This window comes from Apus apus, chromosome 2, assembly GCF_020740795.1.
Source record: "Apus apus isolate bApuApu2 chromosome 2, bApuApu2.pri.cur, whole genome shotgun sequence".
Taxonomy (NCBI): domain Eukaryota; kingdom Metazoa; phylum Chordata; class Aves; order Apodiformes; family Apodidae; genus Apus; species Apus apus.
The window spans coordinates 144,543,653-144,567,155 of NC_067283.1; the positions used below are offsets into that span (position 1 = coordinate 144,543,653).

Here is a 23,503-nt window from a genome sequence, read left to right on the forward strand (position 1 = left end):
GTGAAGGTCACCTTACGTCACTTAAAGTTGCTAGGATTAGCTCATTTAAACTCCTATGGAGTTAGGAAATGTGATATTTAGAGGCAAACTCAGGTTTTCTTCAGTTGCATGTTTCATTCACTATAATACAGCTTCCACCAGGATTAATTTGAGTTTAGCTTGTCTTCCTGGCCTCACTGCTGTGTCACAGCACAGAATGCTCTCTGCAAACCTGTATTTTTCCTCAGCACTTGAAACTGAATCCCCCAAAATATAACCAGAGAGACCACTTCTGGGTTACAAAAATGAATTAAGGACATGCAGCCCAGGGCAATAAAAAATAATGTGAAATGGGAGGAGTTTTTCTGTGCCAACAACTGACTATTCAGATGAAAAAGCCTCATTAAAGGAATATAAAACTTATAACTAATCAGATCCACATAATTATTCAGATCTGCCAAAGCCAAGAAAGTCTCAGATAAGCGTTATTTATAGTTCTCCTCTGATGTGTAGCAGTGATAAAGCACTTGGACTCAATCATCATTTTGTTCCCAGAGACAGATCATGGGACACACCATTGCACAAATATTTATCTTCACCCAATTATGAGCAGTAAAGCAAATAAACACTTGATACATCCCTTGTCCTCCTCTCCTGGAGTGTGGGTGTTTTAGAGAATGTTAACAGCAACTGGCAGGTGCTTGTACCTCACCCCAACATCAGGGCGTGCTCTGGCAAAGAGGAAACTTATTGTAGTTGTAAAATTTGTCTACAAAAAAAAAACAACAGGAAGACACATCTGAACCATATGTGGAGACAACAAACAACATTTAATCAGGCTGACTCAAACCTGTATCTGGGCTGATCTATACAAAGCTCCCCAGCCTCATCCATCCCCTTGGTGCTCTAAAGATAAACTTCATCAGTCTACAAATTGTACTCCCATGCTTTATACAGAAAACCTGGATTTCCCATGTGTGAGACTTGGGGTTGTCTCTATATGACTTCTGGGTGTGTAAGTTCTGAGTATAGCCAGTGCATAGGGTTAGTACATCATGTATGTTAGCACTCCAATCCACTTTTCCCAAATCTCCAAGGTGAGAAGCTACTAGCAATAAGCAAGTCACGACCAGGCAGGAGCATTGCCAGGAGCATTGCCTCCTCAAACACCTGGCACACATTCACACTCAGAAAACATTTATTCTAAGCCTGGCACACCTCATTAGCTAAACCAACACAAAATCCCCTCTTTACCATCCTGTTGCTTCTTACCTTCAGCTTCTGTTCCATCATCTTCTCCAGTTACTTCTCTCCAGCAATGAATTCACAAAAATGTACTTTGACAACAGCTTCCAAGTTTTAAATGTCCAAAGTTTAGATGAAATTAAGGAGCACTCTCTCAGCCTGCAAGATCTACTCTTGCATTCCTGGCATTTTCCCTGTCCGTGTTGTGTCAAATAAAGGAGTGAAGGGTACCAAGTGTCTCACCACTGCCTGCATTTCTTACCAGCTGGTTCATCAGAGGTTTTTTTCTGTAGTCTCAGTTTTATATAATAGTTTGTTACCTCAAGCAGAGTCTCACACTAACACAGTCACACATTTTTAGAATGATGGTGAACCCCTGCATGGCCAGCCTGTTGCCCAGTCAGAAAAATCTTATATCCACCCACAACCCACTGAGTCAGCTCTGACTTTGGCTGGGGCTTCTGGGTCTTCTCATAAGGCAAGTGTTCCTGCATGTATGATCTGCTGGGACCACAAATGAAGGTGAACTGGCCGAATTAGGCATCTGTTTCCCATTGCAATCAAGCTGTTTTGAAATCACCTGTCCCTATTGCTGAAGCATTAGTGTTTTACCATCATCTTCAATGGGAACTGGTCTGCCAGAGAAGCAGATGAGGCAATCCACCACTCTGCCCCCTTTTTTGCTTCTTTTTTTTTTTTTTAATTTACAGTACACACAAATACTAACATATCATCCTAATAAAGCTTTGTTCACTGGCATGGTGCCAGCCCCTCTGCACTGCCTCCTGCTCAGCAGCCTAATCGCTTCAAGTTTGAGGGCTGCAATCCAAATCTCTTAGCAACATTAAATCTCATTCAATTAACTTTCTTGGGGGACAAAGTTATTTTGTTACCACCGCTTGCTCGGGTGCTGTGTATAATATGCCATCCAGCAGCTAGGCCTTTAGATACTGTGAGGAGACACAGCAAGCTACAACTCAGGAGTTCTGGTTAGACTGAGCATCCTGAGCTACAAAACAACCCATTAGCCAAAAACCCCAAGTCCTCAGAAAGGTCCACAACAGCAACAGGTCTGAGCTACTGCCTGGGTTTTAATGCCTTCTATTGGAGCCACCTGTGGTCTGCACCCAGCAGAGATGCCTGCTCCAAGCCATCATTACTCCCTTTTTGGATTCATATGGCATCCCTGGCTTGAGAGCCACTGATGCACCAATCACCAAAGAGATGCACCAACACAGCATGGTCCTGAATCCAGGCTGGACATGTGCCCTGTCCACGCTAAGCATATGAATATATGTCTCCATCCGGTGCTGCTCTATGAATAAAAGGTCATTACTGATTCCAAAGGGATTTCTTTTGTACCTGCAACAAAGCAGAGAAGTGTATGATGGTGTCTCCCAGGTCTCCAAAGAAAAAAAGTAAACTGCTACTGAACTTGAACAGAAGGTGATAGGGTGATATGCCCTCTGGGAAGTGGTGGCTTAGCATTGTAGGCCTCTCCTACTTGTGATGTTGCACAGTATTTATGCTCAGTTGCAACATGTGAATCTTTAATTACACATGTAAGACATTAAAGTGAAATCTGTTTAGTCCAAATTCATTCTATTTCCAGAACGAGTCAAAAACAACCAAGGAAGCAGTAATTCGTTTTCACCACACAGCAGGTAGCATTATATCCTTCAATAAATTATACAGATATGATTAATATTAATCTGCATTTGTATCACTATACATCAAATTCAACATACATCACACCACCCTTAGCAGAGCATTTATTTTGAAATGTATTTAACTAAAATGAACAGGACCTAGACATGGAACAGCATTTCTCCCACCTCCAAACCCCCCCCCCCCCCCCCCCAGACAGTAGATCCCAGCACATCTCTGAAAGATCTGCACACATATTGTGGCATTAAAGAAATCACTAATAAAATCTACACTTAATTTTAATTCTGTTACTGCCTTCCAAAAATTGTTGCACATAAGTTTGAGGGGGTAGGGGAAGGGGAATCCCTTATCTTCATATTTTTTATATTGAAAAGAGTAGTTCTGAAACCAGATGGTAATTTACAGTTCATAGCCAGCAAAACACATGTCCATGCTTTTATAAAGGTATATGCCTACATCAGCTACCCTCTTGTGTCTTCCCCCTGTCTTTTCCTGCCTTACCCCTGTATTGCCACCTATGCATTGCAACTACCAGCTCCCACCCTGTCTGTTCAGTCCCAGATGAAACGCAGCTGTTGGCAGCACCATGTTAAATTGAATTTGTGTCTTGTAATGTAAATGCACCCAGAGGTTGAAGCAACATGCATGATTTTTATAAATCAAATTTTACATACAGTGTTGGGTTTTTTTCCCCCAGACGTTCACAGAGTGCAGGAAAATCAGTATTTTGCAGGCAGCACTTGAGTTGAGTTTAACCATCTCTGTAGAAAAATGTCACCATACATTTGTCACTGAATCAGGGTGACACTTAAGGTGGCTACTGTGACAAAATATTCTGCACTGAGAGAGCTGACTTTCTGGGGTTTTCAAGACTGGGAAAAAAAAAAAAAAATCCCTTTAGTTGTAGTAAATACACAAAGCCTAACCTGTAATCTAGCATGTTCTCTAGCAGCTAGCTTTGCAAATCCAGCTTTCCAAAACTTACAGGAGTTATTACTAGCATGGCCTTGCAGCAAAACAAAATCCCGGAGCTACCCCAGCATGCAGGGAAAATCTGTGTGCTGAGGACCTAAGGGCAGATCTCTTACTGAGAACATAATATGAACTCTTGGCTGAGCCCTGGTAAGATAAAGACTTCAATTTGTTTCTGTGAGTTCTGTGATACCACTTTTATATTTCTGATAGTGGTATGGGTACATTTTCCTGTGAAAGCCAGAAAATTCCTACTGCCACTGCTGAGATCCAGGCCAGTCTTATAAATATTTACCATGACACGCCCTGAGCTGAACTGACCCCTCCTGCTGGTGTCAGTGATGGGGTGAACAATGGGTGGCACAGCTGAGCAAGCAGGTTTAGACTCAGGGGCTCTGCCTGTGCCAGGGGCTCCTTGTGTGGAGCTGGCAAATGTCACAAGAACCCTCGTGCTGGTACTGATTTTTATGAATGCTTGTCCATGGCCAAAGCCACTGGAGGACTTGACCTCCAGTTTCCCCATGCTCCAGTTTGCCACCAGTGGGTCAGGATAACTGTAGAGGTTGACAATATGGGTGTATTGTAAAAGCTTATCAAGTTACTGTTATAAGCACCCGGAGACTCTGGTATGGATGGAGCTATGGCAGAATTGTTACTTTTGAGAATGTACAGCCAAAGACCAGTAAAGCAATTGCACCCACCTTCAGAAAAGAGATTAATCTTCTCACCTTAAACCTGCCCAAGGTAAACATGCTCCTACCCTCCCGTGGTTAAAATACATTGATCTAAGTGTTTAGTGTAACATTTGACCTGTTTCTCTTGAATCTCCCTAGATTATGGTCAAGCCATTTGCACTTCAATAGTTCAGGAGCTGCACTGCATTTTCTGGGGTTGGAACATAGCTCAGCTGTAAAAACTTGCTGGAGGCTGTGAGACGGCATAAAAGGCTGAGCCAGGGAAAATTTTTAAAGCCACTTTTGGAGGGAGAAATCATTATACTTGATTCCTTTCCTTTTCTCTTTGGTTGTGAGCTAAAAATTATGGTCAGGTCTCCAAAATGGCTTAAAGAAAAAGCTGGAGCAGCCATTTGCCACTTTTCCCTCTTGACAGGTAAAGCACAGAGTCATCAGTGCAAAATGAAATGGCCTGATTAGTGATACACTGGGTCTATATGGATTATATAGGTTCAGAAAGGAACAGAAGAGGAACAGATGTGCAAGGACTGTCAGCCTTACGCACCTGCTCCCCCATAAGGGACAGAGAAACCTACAGCAGCTAAGGGCTGTGTGGCCTTCTATCACCATACAGACGTCAGCATAGCAGACCCACTGTGGTCCCCTAGGCCTCACCATCATAGAGAAGTTGCTACACAGCCTTAATACTTAATGATCTATCACTGTGAAAGTCTAAGACTTCACTGCAAAGTGTGCCACTTGAGGGACTGCTTCATTTTTCCCAGATTCTCTCCTTCCCTTCCCAAAACAGCTCTCAGCTTTGTTAACACATATCACTTAATAGGCATGTATAATTTAAGTCCTCATAAACACCACTATGTCTATTCAGCAACAAATAAAATAGCCAAACTAGGCAGCCAGTTAACTTTCCAGCTCCCCAGAGAGCTGGCAAATTGTACCACCAATCTAGAGATGTTACATTCTAATCTAAGGGACAGATAAAGACATTCTGAAATACATACTAAAGTACAGATAAATATACAAGCTGTCTCCATGAATTAGTTACATGTGCAAATAGCTTGCTGGAAGAGCAGGCTCAGTTTGATGGTTAAAAGCTGATCCAAAATCCACAGGAATCACACAAAAAAAATGAAAGAAAAAATCCTTTACTTTGAACTGGGCGCTCTGAACCAGGTCTTTGCTTAATTGGAAATGGATGCCACTGGGTGTGACGCCTGATGGGAGGTCTTTGGTCACACTAATCCACTCCAGTTGTCACCTTTTCACGCCAGGCTCAGCAGGGAGGTGAGAATGCCTTGGAAAGCCAAACCACTCACCCCCAAGCCCTGTTATCTTCTGGATGGGGTCAGGGCAAAACCACAGGGGAGAATAGGTGAAGTATGCATTGCCACTGGCCATCAATGCCTGCCTCCAAACAGGAGAGTTTTGTCTCCAACACTTTCAATCTATGGATACACAGGGCAAAAAGTCTTAAAAATGCCAAGGGTTTCCATTGAAGTAATACCATAAGCTGATGGAAGAGACTTCTCAAAAAAGCAACTTTCCCTAAGGAGAGAAAACATGATTTCTCAAATGGATGCCCCCCCAGCCCTCGCACTGAAGTCCTGTAAAAAACTCCAGGGAGGGCTTTAGATCCAGGACAAATCCCATCAGCTTGTAGCAAAGATCCCACTTTTGTTAATACAGAAGCTGCTTTTTATTCCTTCTGCCAAAGCAGCCTGGTCTGCCCAGTCCCGCAGTGAGGTCATAACTCAGGGTTGATCACATCACAGCACGTTGCCATGGCAATGCTTGAACTGTCACAAAGGATGTGCGCTATGATTTCACAGCAGATGGGCTGTGAGGGAGGAAGCCCTCATTTAAATTTTAAAAATTGCTTTAGTAATTAGCAAGAGCAATAGAAGAAGACATTAAAAAGAAAAGAAAAAATCCCCAAACTGCCTCTCGCAGCAAAGGTTATAGGATTCACGTGGGATCTGCAGGCAGTCCACAGGGAAGGATGGCCAAGCTGCTGTTCTGAGTTTACCTGGCTCTTGGAGTTGCTGAGGAGTCCAAAAAAGTCTGGCACCTGCCTGGCTGCAGGAGGCCCAGAGCAGCAGTGGGTGAGCAAAGACCCCTGTGCATCAGCCAGCCACCCTCCACAAGAGACTGACAGAAGTGGCAGAGGGCAGGAGGGGGTGCCACAGGCTTTGTTAAAACACAAACTGCCCGATGGAAGGGGAACTGTAGTGCCCTGGCTCCACATGCTTTTAGCTAGGAGCTGGCTTAGGTACAGCTCTTTTTAATATAGCACATGAGGAGCCCAGGGTCACACATTATTTTTGCCCTCACATCTTGAAGATGCAAACCCCTCCAAGATGAGAGTGCAAGCCCCTACCCCCCTAATTCTCACAGCCCAGCAGCACTGTCCCACACAGCAGCCTATGCTGGCCTCATCCTCCATGCTCAGCAACTCTCTTGCAGAGAAATAACCCAGTCCCACCTATTGCCCCTGCATTTGGGAACTGAGATAAGCAACAAACGACGGAGGCAAAGCAGACAGCATCAAGCTTTCCAGATAGCTGTGGTGCAGCCCTGCTCCCCCCCAAGGCTTCTCTGTCCCCGACAGAGGTGACCTTGAGGAAGCAGAGCCTTGAGTTCCCATCCCCATGGCCACCATGGCTCATTGCAGAGATGCCAGCGACCCCCAGCTCTCTGCGGCATCTCTCTTCCACATCACAGCAACTCAGCAACCTCAAGGCAGAATTAAATCTCTCTTCCCTCTGCCTGCAGCAGGCAGTGCACACGGTGTTTCAGGGACCTTGGGCTGAGTCCTCATGTTTAATGGGGAGAGCAGACAGACCTCAATGCAGCACGTTTCTCGTTCGTTCAGTGACTAACTGTTGATCGCTCTAAGAATAAGCCAGATGGTTCCCGTGATAAGTGATCAGCTCTCCTGGAGTTTCTGAAACAGAAAAAGACAGATGCCTGCGTGCCTCTTGCCAGGACCCATCTTAAGCTCAGGCAATGAGTGCAAATGCTTAGGGAGGCAGTGTTCAGGGGATTCTCTCCATCCAGGCTTAGAAACTAATCTTCACCATCAGTGCTGCATCCTGAAGGGGAGGCATCTTGCTTTCTGACAGCTTCCCTCAGCTTAAGGGCACTACAAATCATAAGGTCAGCCCTTATAATTGGATCAGACCTTGATATTGCTTGGCTCTTCTGTGCATTTATATTAACATCTCATTTTGCAGACAGCACATCTGATCAGAGCTCACTACCTCAGCTTGCATTTGCACACCCCAGTGACTGAGAACACTGACAGGATCGACAAAGCGTTTTAGCAAAGGAGAAAGCTTGATTTGAAGAGCTGGGGTGAAGAAAAAAAAAACCAAACAAAAAAAAAAAACCAAACAAAAAAAAAACCACCACACACCAAAAACCAAGCCATCCAAACTGAGGAGTGAATGGCTAACACAGTAACATAAAAAGCTTTGTTTCTCAGCCACTGTTCTGCAAACCATGTGCTGACCACCAGCCAAGCACAGCTTCCTGCCCTTAGCATGCAGACCAAGGTATCCAGAGGAGAGGAAAAAAAAATGTAACAGCATTTATATGCTGATTTCTTTCTAAATTGTCTTAACCTTAATTTCTACTGCTGGCCACACAGAAAGTCTAACTCCACTTTTGAGTTGTCATTAACAACATGAAGTGGGAGCAGGAGGATTGCCATACCTGTATGGGTAAGAAGAACAGCATGGAAGCAGACCTAGGAGCAAGGTGTAAAATTAGCAATTGGAGCTGACCCTGGTTCTTCCCAAAACCAGCTCTAAGGCAGCAGCTTGGCCCACCAGCCTAGGGATGGGTCACCTCGCCTGGGAGAAGCAAACACATCCCACAGCTCACAGCCCAGCCATGTGCTGCCACATCTCACAGGCAAAACTCCACTTGGTCTTACAGCATTAGGCCAGCATAAAAATGAGCTTCATGTAGCCACACACTCAACAGAGAATGATTCTCCAGGCTGTTTACATGCCTCTGTTTGCCTCTTAAAGGGTGCACATTCCCTTTGAGGATATTTATGCAGTTTCTTCAGAGTGAAATTTGTAGCTGCACCTCCAAGAGAAGGAATTAGATCTGTAATGCTGACTAAGCCTGCAGTTTCACAGGATTAAACAGTCAGAAAGAAACCATTAAGCTGAAAAAGACTGAAATGTATGTGACAATACATGTGTCAGACACTCATTTCTGCACCATAATATATATATATATATATATATATATTTCAGCACACAGTTCATTATCTCTGACCAAGACATTACTTCACAGGCAAGCCAGCAACTTCATCTGAGGGCTTTATGGAGCAAATGTCACTTTAAATCTAGAGAAAGCACACAGGGGAAACAAAGATGGCACTAGATTTAAAGTAAGCAAGTGCTCTGCCCTCACTTTCCTGGGAAATTCTGCATGAGCACATTGTGCTCCGTAATCGCCATGAATGCCATTGTGCTATTAATCAAAGAGTGGCCTTATGCAAAATAAATTTAAAATTGCACATTTCCATTTTGTATCTTCTGTAAAAGCAATTTCCATTTTGTTGTGTTACCCTGCTTTATTTTAATTTTAGGTTTCTAGTCATTAGTTACATACCTAAGCTCAGCAAGAATATTCACACTGCGTTCATCACTGATATCTGGGGGGGTTGACAACATGACTTCCCAAGGAATCAAAACTTTTGCAATTATCAACTCTAATCATAAACACTCTTCTCCCACCCCTCAGTAAACTGATCCTTTCAGTTAACTTCCATTAAATTCGACAGAATCAGAGTTCACTGACTAAGCACAAGTTCCTAAAGGACAGCATCTGGCTAGAGGTGCCACACAGTGTGTTGGCCCCACTACTCGAGATTCAAACAGAAGAGGAATTTGGTGACCAAGCTGAAAACATTCACGGAACAGATCTCCATGCCATGTATTTTGCACTTCGATGAGGGAAAATGCAAAGTCACACAAGAGCAGGAATCCTCAGGGTTACCTACACGGTAACACTACACTGAGCAGCTTCTCTAGCAGTAACATTGAGCACAGAGTGCTCAGAAAGTTGTCCTTAGATTGTTCTTTTAAGATAGCAGTATCATCTGCTACACTTGTAAACCCACATCCTCCCCACCTTCAATACAGTGAATTATGCTCAATTTCTAATGACCTTTCAGCTCCTAACTTGTGTGACATCATCCAGGAGTTGGGGGAGGGAAGATAAGCCTCCGTGGGGGCCTTACTTGGTGCAGGGATCGCTTTGACCTCAGGGTAGAACTGTCTTTGTTACAACCCAGGCTTAAAGTCTGAAACCCCTGTCCAGGCTCCCATTGACGCTTCTTTTTTGCACTTGAAAGACATCAGCCGGATCACCCAATCAATCAAAGAGCCTTTTGAATATAAAAATTAAAAAAAAAAAAAAAAAAAAAAAAAAGTTGAAGAGGCCTTAAAGTGAGTGTTAATTAGGACAAGAACAAGCAGATGAGTTTTCACCTGTTTTTCCGTCGATCTGTCCTTTAAAGAATATTTTATATTCCTAAAGTTAGCAGTCTTAAAAGTTAGCAATCTTAATTTAAAAACTTCGGCTTTTTCTCTTTTTTTGCAAATCATATAAAAAGGAATTTGGGTCAGTAGGGACAGAAAAAAAAAAGGAAAAAAAAAAAGTGTATCCTCGGGGGAAATATTTTTGCTATCTAAAACAATCTTTTTTTTTTTTCTTCAGGCGTTCAAAATTCAGGAAAAATTTCCAGGGCTGAAGAGCTACTGAAAAGTTAAACAAAATATGTTCGTCAGTATTTATAAGAAAAAGAAATTTCCATTCAAATAAAAATTATAAAAGAAAACACCATTAAAAAAAAACCAAAACAAACACACAAACAAACAAAAACACCTCTAGGGAGGAAAAGTAGAGTTCAATGAGCATTATCAAGCGCTAATGGTCACCTGCTTGCCCCCAGCAAGTGCGGAGAGGATGCCCCTGCTCGTCCCTCCCTAACAGCTGTAATCTAGAAAGAAGAGGAAAAGTTACCAGAACTCAGAGCTGGAGGCAGAGAGGAAGGGATCCATCCTGTCACCAAATAAAAACTTGCAGAGACTGTATTGAATCAGGCAGTCAAAAACACGCCTACTCAGATAAGGGTATCCCTGCAAAGAAATCTCTTGACACCGCTTTGACACATTTACGTTCTTCCGCGATTATTCAGTTGCAATAACTTCTAGCTCCTCTTCTGACACTTTAGTACAAGCCAGTCCCCAGCCCTACACGGGGAAGGGAAACGATGCACTAGGAAGTTCGCCAGCTGGGTTAGGGATTGCAGCCTGGCTCCGGCTCTGCTGCCACAGCGCTGGCGATACGGGGCAGGGCGAGAGCCGAAGCAAGTGGGGATTCCAAGTCTTTTGGAGCTTTCAGTATACAATTAAAATATTGATTGAGTGCGATGTAAACAAAGGTAGCGCATGGCAAATAGCTTACCCCTGAAGTCAGAGTGAGATTATGCTACTCGTAAGTCCTATTAGCCTGGACTTGTTGGAAGATCTGCTATCTAGCTGCAAGATAAAAGCTATAAATTATTTATTTTAATTAATTCATTGAAGTGAACAGAAACTAGCCTGGGTCCTGTCCGTCTAGATCTCTTTGAAAGAAAGGCAGAGGCACAAAGAGTTCAACGACAGTTTTAAATGGGGGAAAGGATTCCTGCGATGCACCAGAGGAGCGGAGATTGCAGCATCCCTTGGAAATACACACCGCCTTCTGCAAAGCAAGAAACAACCATCTCCTGAAGCCCCCCAAATTTGGGTGGCTTGGAAAACCTCCGACAGAAGCCGAGGATGAAGTAATGCCTCCCACCTCCCCAGGTAACCTGCCCCGCAGCCTCATCCAGACCCTCAGCATCCCATCGCCGTCCCTATAGCGGGGGTCCAGTCCCCGCCGTCCTTGCCAGGGGTGTCTAACCCCGCCGTCCCTATAACGGGGGCTCCATCCCCGCGATGCTAAGGCGGGGGGTCTAGTCCCTACGTCCTGTAGCGAGGATCGATGGATCTTCTGCCACCCCCACAGGGAAAAGTCCAGCCTACGCTGACCCGGACCTAGGGTCGTCTCCTCAGGTCCCGACACTGAGAGCTCCGTAACCCCCTGCACCACCACCGCTCGCACGGGCCGGGGCCGGGGGGGCAGGTCACGTCGCGATCTCCGCCTCCACCCGGCGGACCGGTCCGTGCGGTTCCGCCCGTGGAGCGGGACGGGAGCGCGGCGGGGACCTGCGGAGCGCCCGGCGATGGCAGCGGCGGGGCCGGGCACGGGCAGCCGGTGTCACCACATGGGCTGTGGAGCGCCGGGCAGAGCCCACGCTCGGGCCGGGGGGGTGCGGGGGGGTGCGTGGAAAATTCGTGGGGCTGAGTCGGAGGAGGAGCGGCCGGAGCCGGGCGGGGGGCGAGGGGGCACGGCCGGGCTCGCAACTTTCCGCCGCGCCGAGGGACCCCGGCGGCCGCGCCGGCGGTGGTATCGTATGCAAATACGCAGGCTGACGTCAGAGATCATGTGGGTTTTGGCGTAGATCCCCACCGATCGACGGCTCTTTTTTTTTTTTTTCCCCTTTTTTTTTTTTCCTTTTTTTTTTTTTTCCTTTTTTCTTTTTTCTTTTTTTTTTCTCCTCTCTTTCCCCCCCCCCCCCCGCCCCTTCCCCCCTTCCGCGGCGGGGCCGGGCGCCGTGTGCGTGCGTGCGCGCGTGGCGGTGCGCGCGTGTTTCCCCCGCGGGCCGGCGCGGCGGGGGCGGGGGGCGCGGGGTCCCGCGGAGCGGCGCGGAGCAGCGCGCACAGCCCCGGGGCCGCCGCTCCCGGGACGGTCGGTGCCGCCGCCCTGGGCGCAGGTAGGAAACTTCCCAGGCGGGTCCCCCCCCACCCCTGCCCTCCCCGCTCCCCCCCCCCCCCAGCCCGGCGCTCCCCGGCCTCCCCCTCCCTCCTCACATCCACTCTCCGGCGCTGCCGCCCCGGCCGCTCGCACCCAACTTTTCCTCCCGCAAAAACTGTCCGGTTCCCGGGACTCCGGCGGGGGGGTTGGGGAAAAGAGGCGGGGGTGGGTTAGGGCGGGAGGGGGGGGAAGACGGCCGGGGGGGGTGGGAGCCGGGAGGGTTGTTCGGGGTGGGTTCTTAATATTTTTAGCTATATTTTCCATTTTTGCTATGCAGCCTCCTTATCCCCCCCCACCCCCCGTCCTCCTCCCCGCTTCCCGCCTCCTCCCGATCGCAAGTTTGGGTGAAGGGGGGAAGGCAGGAGGAGGAAGAGGGGGGTGGGGGGGGGGGAGGAAAAAAACATGTCTACGTTTGTCTATGTCGACATCAGCAACACAAAATATGGCGTCCGCTTTCGACAGGGCGTTACGTAGAGGCGAGCAGGGCGATTTTGTCAGTGCGGTCGGTAAAAAGGAGCCGCCGGCTTCCAGGGAGGGGCGGGAGGGGGGGCAGCCGCCCCGGGGGTGCTGCGGGCGCTGGAGGGGCCCGGCTGCCGCCACGCGTGGCTCCGCGCCCGCGGCCGGACTTGGCAGCGGTTGCTTCTGGTTTGATTTTTTTTTCTTTTTTTTTTTTTCTTTTTTTTTCCCCCCCTCCTTGTCTGCCCCCCCGTGACACGGTGGCCGTGGCGCCGGGGGTCGCTGCCTCCAGCCCCGCCGCTGCCGGTACCTGCGGAGCCGGGACCGCGGCGGGGCAGAACCGGCCGCCCCGCTCCTCCCTCGGCCTCTGCCAAAGTCTCCTTCCTGTGGCATTTTCTTTCCCCGGGATGGGGAAGTTTGGGGAAAACTCGGGATGGGAATGTTGCACCCACTTGTTTTTTGTTGTGTGTTTTGTTTTTTTTTAGGAGGTTTCCAAAGCCATCAGACAACTACCTCTGTGTGTTTTATTTTATTATTTTATTTTTTTCCCCTCTCCTCTGGGGTGAGGGAGGCTGCGAAAGACACAGATTTTTCTCCCCTCTCTAGTAGAAGTGCAGTTGGGATGTGCCTGCCTGACTTTGGGGTGTTGCTCTGCCCGGCTCTTCCCCGAGCCCTTTTCTTCACTTGGCACCTGGGAATCCCTCCTACGGGAGACAGCCTGGCAGAGGGACATGGCCTTGATTTCCTCTCCTCTTGGGGTCGCCAGGCATTTCTCCGAGGGAGGCTCCCTGTCCTCTTGTGGCAGGTGCTCATTTTAAGCCCCGGGAGCTTGCGAGGGCCCTGCCGTGCAGGGGAACTCAGCAGAAGTTTTGGGTCAGACGGTGGAGAGCAGGAGGAGGAGGGGAAAGCACCCAGAGAACTAGGAATGGGAGGGAAGAGAAGGACGCTGGCTGGGTGCGAAGGTGACTTGGTGATCAGGATCACTGGGTGCCAGCACCTCCAGCCAGCTGGGTGCCCGGGTGGCAGCGCAGGGAGCAGCAGGGGAGGGTGGCGGAGCCTTGGGAAGCTGCACCTCTGGCAGCAGCGGGGATCCCCCTCAGCAACGCCGGGGTCACAGCGTGAGGCCGGCACGGAGGCAAAGCTGGTCTCTCCTTTTTGATTTGTGTTGTCCCACCTCGGTGCATGGCCCATAGGCGTCAAGATCCCAGTTCAGGAAGGGATTTTAGCGCATCCTGTAGTGGAACCATTTAGTGACAGTCACTCCAACCAAACCCCTTTCCAAACTGGGTCTGAGAACTTAAATGTCACAAGCCTTAACTTCTTTTACAGCAAATGATGGTAAATCACTGCTGCTCTCTGCTTCATCATCCAGCTCACCTACAAACAGTAGTTGTTCAATTGTCTTTAAAGTCGGTCAAGTTGTCTTTTAAAAATAAATAAATAATAATAAATTACAGGTTAAACTTCGTGCGAGGTTTGTCTCTCCTCGCTGGGGCTGGGATAGTGGTGCAGGCACAGGTGTGACTAGCAGAGGTCTGTGTCTCTAGCAGAAATCTCTTGCATGTTGGGAATGACATGGGAAGTAATACTGCTGCGAGCGGTAGAGGAGAAATGTTGCTTAAGAGTTATCTGTGACCGAAGTGCTTTGCCAGTGTAATATATTCCCGTCCCGGTGAAGCCTTTCTAATGTAGATGTGGCTTCAGTCTGTTGTATGAACTCAGCAGCTCTTTGAAGCACAGAATTGCAAATTGATCTCCGGGTCAGGGAAAGCAAGATTCTAGCCAGCAGTCCGGAAGAATATAAATGCTAAAAAGCCCATGCATTTTTAAAGTTGTTGGCTGGTCCTTATTTTACCTCAGCAGTCGTGTGCCTGTTTATCCCCTCCTAGGCTTCTGCAGCATATCTGCAGAAATGAATGTTCCAGAGCTGACCCGAGGTCATCCTCTCTTCATGTACCTGTGATGAACTCAGTGCCGAAGGCGCTTGCAGGTGCTCAGTTATCAGCCCACGGCTTGTGTGCATACTCACCTTCATAAAATGACATTTTTCCTGCCTATTCATCCCAAAAGTTCTCCTGTCAGAGTTTCATTCCACTGGACATTTCTGCTGGTGGTGTTTACAGGCAGTGTGCTCCTTCCAACTGCTTTCTCTCAAAGTACCACTTCTTTTTTTCCTTTTAACCCTAGTTACAATCATTAATTTCTAGACAGTGTCTGTAACATCAATAATCCATTGTATAAGATTTCCCACGTAGACAGCAACATGTTTTGACTATTTTTTGTTAGTGGGGTGGGGGAAGTTTTACTGTGTTTTTATTGAAAGTCCAAAAAAATAAAGCAAACTTTCAATATGGCTAAGTTATTTGCTTCTTTTCACATTTTCAAACAAGTTTCAAACTGCTGCAGGCCAGAATGAGAACGCAGCAGGTTTTTCTCATCCTCATACAAGATGAAGATTTGTAATGCCAGGCATGACATCACTGCATTTGCATGTGTGACATCCTTGGGTTTTATTCCTTTTAGCTTTGCTCTAACTCAAGTGGTCTTCAGTGATATTATTTGGAGTCTCTTCTGGTTGGGATAATTTGATCCGTGTCTAAATTATTTTCCTGTGTGTCAACTAAAGGAATGAAAATACAATAGTATTGTGATTAGAATGAGTTTAGAAATGATAGTGTCTCAACTGAATTCCTTGAGATTTTAGTGTGGCTGTCAGGTTGCACAGCTGTGTGCTTTTTGTGTGGAGAAAGTGTAATGGTGGTTTTGACTTTTCTTTCAAGCACGGAGACAATTTAGCAAGTGTGTTCTCTCCCTAAAAGTTGTTGCAAACTGTAACGTGCATCTGTGTGTTCAAGAGGCATTAAACTAATATAGAAAGGCTTTAACTTAAAACTGCTAAAGTAATCGACGATCATCTGTCAAGGTGTGTTTACATGTGTCACATCAGCTGGAAATAATATTTATGGTTTCAGTTTATTTTAACAAGTCTTCAGTAACAGTTCAGAAGTTTCCTGGATGTCGTGATAGAGTTAATTCCCAGGGTAGCAGTAAGTTTGGGTTTTCTCTGTAAAAGCCTAAAGAGATGTTCATTTCCAGACTGCTACAAATGCTTCTGAGAGTGTGGTTTGCAAAGGTGCAGCAAAATGCTAATTAAGTGAATTGAGCCATTGCAAGGTGAAGGGAAGAGAGTTCAGCTCCAGCCGTGCTATCCAGAGGCAGTTCAGAAACCAGCAACCCAGCCTTCCCTCCCCCAAACCGCCGTGCCTTTGCAAGCCACAAGTGTTGTTTCATTTAGGGTTTTGTTTTAAAAAAGATGCACTTTGTGTTGTTGCCAGAAACGCTGTAAGTTTGGATTCAAGGTAATGCACTTGGCAAGCTTTCCTCAGAACTGTGAGACCCAAAACCTGTTTCTAAAGTGAAAACTAAGTGAAAACTGAGTTTTCTGCAAAAGGAGTTTAATTAAAATGGCCAGTATTGTGAGTCTGCTGGTGCAACTGAGAGATTTGGTCAAATTGAGTGATATAGAATATTTTAGGAATATGTGTGAAATGATTTTGTCTATTTATCACTGAAGAACCTTACAAACTCTGTTTTTTATTAGTGAGTGGAGGGAGAATGGGACAGGGAAGCAAAGGAGATTTTGGCATTGGTTAGCAGAAGGGGACTGTTTTAACTCCTCCTGGGGAGTTTAAACTGGTAGATGAGGACATGGGTTATGGTGCCACATTCCTTGTGGCAGAGGCAGGCTCATTTCTGGAATTGGTGGATGAGAGGGCCTGTGCCCGAGCTGCCCCAGCTGCAGTGGGAAGGCTGGTGCTGGCATTTGGCAGAGGGGAGCACTGGCCATCTGGAGAGCTGGTGGTGAAGGGAGAAAGGGTCAGAAAGCAAACGGGGAAGGAGGTGATATGTAATTCCCCCATGGTTAGAAATCACACATCAGGAATGGAGCAAGGGAATTTCAGTGAGTCCCGACAACCTTTTGCGCATCGTCCTGATGTGCAGGTTACGTGCCGGGTGGTGAAAGCAGAGTATGTGCAAGGAATTCAGTGTAACTCCAACAATGAGCCTCCCTCGCTCCACCTACAGTTTTTTTCTTCTCCAGGTTGTGGCCCCCAGGCAGACTTTCCAGTGGGGACCTTATCTAGCAAAGCAAAGCCTGTTCATCATTTGCTTGCCTCTAAAATTAACTTTTGCAGGCATTTTGGTAGGATTTTCCATTTCTGCCCCCCATCCCCCTATACTACAGGCAAAGCAGGGCCATGGTTTGGGCTGACCGTTGGGCCCAGTTGCCATTCACACTGTTCACAAGCTCTGCAGTGATGTAGGTCTTCTGCTGCCCTTTATACCACAACCAGGGGAAGCTTCTGGCTGCCCACGCCCTGGGGCACTGGCTGAAAGGGCAGCCCCAGCATCCATAGGATCATAGAACCATAGAATCTTTTGGGTGGGAAGGGAACTTTTAAGGTCATCTAGTCCAAACTTATTGCTATGGGCAGGGACACCTCCCACTAGACCAGGTTGCTCAAAGCCCTGTCCAAACAGACCTTGAACACTTCCAATGATGGGGCATCCATAACTTTGCCAGGCAACATGTTCCAGTGTCTCTCCACCTTCAGCATAAAAAAAAATTTCTTCTTTAGGGCAAATATAAACCTGCACCTGCCCCTTTTCAGTTTAAATCTGTTGCCCCTTGCCCCAACACTAAAGGCCTTGGTAAGTGAGCATGTATATATTTCAGACAGTATCTCATTATGCAGGGTACCCAGAGCTTAGGAGTGCTCAAGCACTTTTGCGGGGTGAGCATCCCACAACCACACCAAGAACTTGTTCCTTGGGTGAATTTGCTCCTTGCAGGCTTATCTTCCCAACCCTGCATGATGAGTTTAATAAGCTGTGTTAGTAAAAAATGCCCCTTTTGCTGGTGTAACAGCCTCTCTGCTCACAGGTTTTGCCAGCACAGCTACATCTGTGACATGTCCTGCCCTGGACAGCTACAACCACATGGGAAGTGTTAGTGGTACAGACCTGACAGGAGATGTTCCCATGCAGAGATGTCTGCTGTTGTATGCTTGTTTAGCTCCTGATGCCTGCACATCCGTGCTTCTCTCTGGGAAACACTTTTTACTGCATGAGTTAAGGCCCCATCTCCCCTTCAGGGGCAGGTGTTGGAGGCTCTGGGGTACAGGAACATCCTGGCCCAAACACAAGTGGCTCTGTGCATGTCACCAAGTTCTCTCTAGAACAGTGTTATCTGACCGCAGTGTAGTTGAGTTCACTTGGGAAACTCCCTCACAGCCCAAAATTCATTTTCTGTCCTGGAAAAATGTGGCAAAGCTGAGAAACGAAGTTATTCCCCTAGTGTTACTCCACTCACTGTCTCCTTGGCTGTGGGTTTGCACAGAAGCAAATCTCACTGCAAAGCAACTCCCTACTTCAGTCCCTCCTTTCTTAGGTGAGATAGATATAGATATTTTAATATTTTTTATTATTATTTTTTAACTTGCAGCATTTTGGTGATGTGATTTACAGTGTGGTCCCAGCTGGCACCAACAGAGGGGATAATTAACTTCATGCAAGTGGTGGGAGGGGTGGGACAGGAACCTCTTGCACTAGTTTCTGTGCCCCATTGTGGGCCCAATATCTTTGTTTTCCTCCCCTCTTTCTTTCCCATTCTTCCTGTCCTGACCTTATTTCCTCTCTTAAATACTAAAAATTGTTTTAATCTTGCAACTTCAAATTACCTGTAGATTTTGGCTTTTCTTTTGTTGTTGTTAATGGTCTGTTGTTCCCACAATTTTCTAGTAAGTGTTAAAATGGCGTATTTGACACAGTTTAGCTTAAAACAAACCAAAACAAAAACAAATTGAAAGAGATTTTTCTCCCTTGTTATGAGTCAGTGACAATAACTAAGGAAGCCTGAAGTTCAGTGTTATTTAACCTCTTGTCCAGTCTGGTGAACAAGGGAAGAAGTCCTGTGAGCAGAACGATATAGGGAAAAATGTGTTTCCTTTCTTTTAGAGCAGAATTTTGTTGTTTGTGGGTGATTTTAAATAGGAAAAAAAAAAAAAAAAAAAAAAAGGGCAGGTTCTGAGCTGCTTCCAAAAGCACCCTCAGAGGGGTTTAATAAAATACCAATATTTCTCAAGATTTCTATGCCCCCTTCCCTTGCCTCCAATGTTCCTTTTTCTCACTTTTTTTTATTATTATTAACTCTAAACCTAATTTCAAGCTTATTGGTTTCAGTTACTTTAAGTTACACTTCACTCAGATAGCAGAAGTGGAAAAAAAAATACTTGTGTGGATTTTTAAAAATCTTATTTGCAAGAAGAAAATCCAAGAGTAAACAGTTGGAGGTAGTAAGTTTTGTTGGATTTCAAAGAGTGCAGGGACAGAAGCCACGGGAAGCGATGTGGGGAGGATTTCCATCCTCTCCTGCTGGGGGAAGCCGGTACGAGGCAGACAGCGCCGGCATCTCCAGGCTCTGCTGCCAGGCTGGCAAAGCGCTGCTGATTCACTCACACAAAATAAAGGAAAGTCCTGATGGTTCTGGCCTGAAGTGTTTTTTGAGGAGATGCCTTCCTCACCCCTCTTCCCGCCTCCCACCTCCAAAGCAAATATGTTTTGTTGTGGGTTGTTGTTGTTTTTTCAGCATCCTCTTCAGCACGAACTGTCAGGCACCGCAGGGAGTTTTTTGTTGTCTTTTGTCTCTCCAGAAGCTGATTTATTTAAATGATATGCTGGGAGCATACTGCTGTTGCAGGCTTCGATGCTTGTTTTCTTCTGAGCTTTGGTACAATTTCCTTGAAAATTGTGGAAAATGGGGTTATCCCAGAGGATCGTGGTCCGGCTCTGAAGCTGAGTAGACACTCTGCATTTTCCTAAAGAAGTTCACCTTCCTGGTCTTCTGAGAAGAGCAGCCCTGGGTTGGACCTATTTATTTCCATGTGATTAAAAGGCAAGGAAGTTTTCCGAATGTTCAGCTCCCTCCTGGGGAGAGCACTTGGTCTCCTGGCTGGGTGTCCATGCAGCTGTCATTGCTCTCACCTGTGGTGAGACAATCGCTGCATCAACATACTCCTTTTGCTCAGGAAAAGGTGGTTACAGTCTCTTTTATCACTCATTTATTTCCTTGTCACCATCCAGCATCCCCATGGCATCTCTTGCAGCTGTCACATGATGCCACTTTTCATCACTGTCATGTGATGCTCAAAGAGGAGCCGTGACCTCACAGTTGCAGATTTTGGGGATCTTTTCCATGTCTCTCAGGATGGGGCAGGCAGTTTTTGGTTGTTGGTTTGTTGGGGGTTTTTTGAGAGCCAGAAGCAATTTTTCCTGAGCTTTAACCTAAGACACAGGTCTCCCCAACCAGTGCTTAGGTACAAGCATCTTGCCAGGATGGCACCAGCTCCACTGTGCTGCTGTTTTGAGGGTTAGATTTAATTTTCTTTGAGAAGCCAGCAGTGATAAAATGCTGAAAAAGCCTCGTGTGAGGTTTTTTGAACCATGGAAAGGACCTGGGGATGCTGCATGACAGAGTCCCTGGCATAGCCATGCCAGGCTGCTGGCTGCAGGGGCTGGTGGCCACTGAGAGCCTGCAGGATTTTGCCCAACTGCTGTGGACAGGAAGTTTCCAGGTACAAGTAGTGATGAGTAAATTCAGAGGGCACAGCTGCCTTAGGAAGCCTTTGCTTCCCTTAGTCTGTCTGGGATCCTCTGGTATAGGGAAGGAGTAGAGTCCATATGTGTTTTTAAGCTATAAGGAAGAAGGATGTGTTTGAAGGGAACTGTTTTCTTAACTGCTTTTAACTTGACATTTTCTCTCTCTTTAGAGTTAGAGCATCCTCACAATTTTGCTCTTGCTGAAACAGTTTTTACAGGATGCCCCTCCTCTCTCTATCTGCTGGCATCTAGTCTGTGTGCCTTGTGGTTACATTGGGAGAATAGAGGTGGTTTGGGAAATATTGCTCAAGGCAAACACATTTCAAAATCCACAGTTAATCAGACACAGAGAAAAAAATGTTAGCTTCTAAAGTATTTTGCTTTCAAGCCTAAATCTACTTGAAGTGCCTTAAATTCTGTTTCCTTGTCCTGTTACTCAGTATCTTAGCCTTTAGAAGTACCTTATTTTTATGTTTGCCCCCTGTTCGTGTGTCCAGAGAGGAGTGTCACAAGGTGTTACTTATGTTGAAAAGAGCTTGTACATAGGGATGATGTTAGCTCTGGTCTCATCTCTTCTCCAGCAGCAGATCAGGTCACTGAATTGATGGAGTCAAAGTTAGTCTCCTGAAATCTGAACTCTTTTTTTGTTTCCTCTGCTCTTGCTTCTGGGCCAGCAGCAAACCATCTCATTCTCCCTGCAAAGCGTTCAAAAGCGGGTGCTTTTGCCTTTGGGGTCTGCAGCTCTGGGGTGTGGGGAGTGAGTGGCCACTAGCACAGCCCTTACCAGCTGTCCCCGATTCCCTGCTGAGATCTCTGTACCTCACCCACAACATTTATAGGGATTTTGCTTTGAAATGTACTGTTAAATGCAAAGCACCTCCTGAACAATGTCAAAGGTACATTGCAAGGAGGATATTGGATTTTTAACATTAGCACTGCAGCATCCCAACATTGGTGGTGTAGTGGTAGACACCATGGTGCTGTATGGCAACGGGTTCATGGCTTTTTGCAGGCTGCTTCCCTTACAGAGAGCAGCAGGCAGCAGGAGGGAGTGGAGATTTCCACCCAGCCTCTGCCACGCACTTAACTTTTCTTTGGAGTGTTTTATGTGCAGCAGTGTGAGGTGTACTTTGCTGTGTTTTGGAAGTAGTGTACTGCACAAGAAAGCTGGATTCATACCTGAGCCTCCTGTCTATCAACTTCTGCAGCCAAAGTTGGAATTTGATCATACTTTTCTGTTACCTTCCTTGAACGTGATGCATCCTTTCCAATTTGCCTCTCACTGGCACAAGAAGTACCTCGCAGTAGGTGCAGCTCTCAGGGGATTTCTCAGACTGGCTTGTGTTTTCACCTGGCATGCTTTTAAAAATTTATTTTAGTTTTTAATCTGCCTGTATTTTGTTCATGCCCATGTGGATGAGGGTCTTAGTTGTTCCTTCCCACTCTCGTCCTGATCTTGTTACTGAATCTCAGGGTAGAGGCAGCTACCACAGGTCACAAGGTTGCACTGAGTTTAGTTTGTGCATCTGTGCACTGCCACAGAATCCTCCAGAAAAGCTCCAGCACTGAGCTTCTGGCACAGACCAATGGGAGACCCTTCTTGTGCTTGAATTCCTGGCTGCTGATCTGCACAGCAGCCGAGAGAGACTGTGATTTACTACCCTTTATTTTTGGTCTTTTACAGCATACAGATATTTAGTTTGAAACTCTTTTCACCTTTCACTGTGGCCACTTGGCTTGTTTGGGGTTGCAGCTTGATTAATTTTTGGCCGTCACATGAACAGCTCTTGTCCCTTCGCCGTGTTTTAAAATCAGTAAAAACTAAGTACTTAGTAACAGTGAGTTTAACGTCTAGTACTGAAAGTTTTACAGTGTAGCTAGAGAAGGAAACAAAATATCAAGAATACTGTTATTTTTGCTTTTCTAAGTGAAACAGGCAGCTAATAGGAAGCTCATTAAGAAATATTTTAAGTTGGGTAGGTTTTTGGGCATTCATCTTATTTTTTAATTTATTTTTTTTTTACTTGTCTTGGGTTTTAAATTATCTGGTTTTAAGTTATGTAAAATAAATTGCATGAGGGTGAGGAACAGCCCAATGCACATCTGGGTTTGGTAGGGTTCTTCATATGTGAAGTTTCATCCTTAATGTGATTTAAATAGTTCAATGAATTAAGGTCTTTAAGTCAAGGTTTATTATGACTTTAAAATGCTCCCCACTTAAAGCATGAAGGAATGTTACAAGCTATGGTTTTTAAAATGAAACACTATACATTCATTGCTAATTATATACTTTATTACTAAGTCCCAGCAGTATTTTTTTTTCCCAAGGCTCATTTGGCAAATTATAGTTTTAAATCAAATTACAGAATAAAATAAATACTTGAATTTAACATAAGAAACTTATTTTACAGGTCTAAATACAATGAGGACCTATTAAGGTCACCTTTGGTCTGCATTGAAAGTGGGCAGGTGAGTCTTGTTTGAAGGCAAGCAACGCCAAGGACCACTTTTGTCAAAAACTAGAAGACAACATCCCAGGATGTATTTGTCCTGGTGGTCCCAGGAGGTTCTTGTCCAGAAGGCCTTGGTTTGGGTGAGAGTAGGATGTTGGCAGAGAAGTGTTTTGTCTGTTCACTGAGTACCTGCAGATAGATTAGGCAAATGGTATAGTTAATTAGTTAACAAAAGGCCCAGTTGCCTTTGAGGCCTGCACTATTAACAGCTCTGGTTTGGAGGGTGAAATTAAGACTAGGACTTTGAAATTAAGCTTTTATTTTCCTTATCTTCTTCCCAACACTCAAGGCTCTTGACTGCCACTTGGTCCCTAACAGATGAAGCGCAAACTTTTGTACTCTGTACTAAGGACACCTTCATAAAAGGGAGATACTCAGATTGCATCCGAACCC

General features: G+C 45.9%; 1 protein-coding gene across 4 annotated transcripts in view; it reads left to right on the plus strand.

Moving 5' to 3' along the window:
• The first annotated feature begins 11,152 nt into the window (after nucleotides 1-11,152).
• The window catches only part of ZHX2 (zinc fingers and homeoboxes 2), a 75,132-nt gene continuing 62,781 nt past the window's right edge, over nucleotides 11,153-23,503 (plus strand). For 2 of the 4 annotated variants that reach the window (XR_007888683.1, XM_051611440.1), the window contains exon 1: nucleotides 12,333-12,441. The gene's annotated coding sequence lies outside the window, so the exon portion shown is untranslated. Of the gene's footprint in view, nucleotides 11,432-12,092; nucleotides 12,114-12,332; nucleotides 12,442-23,503 lie in introns of those variants that run through there. The other 2 variants (XM_051611442.1, XM_051611441.1) reach the window with 2 other exon arrangements.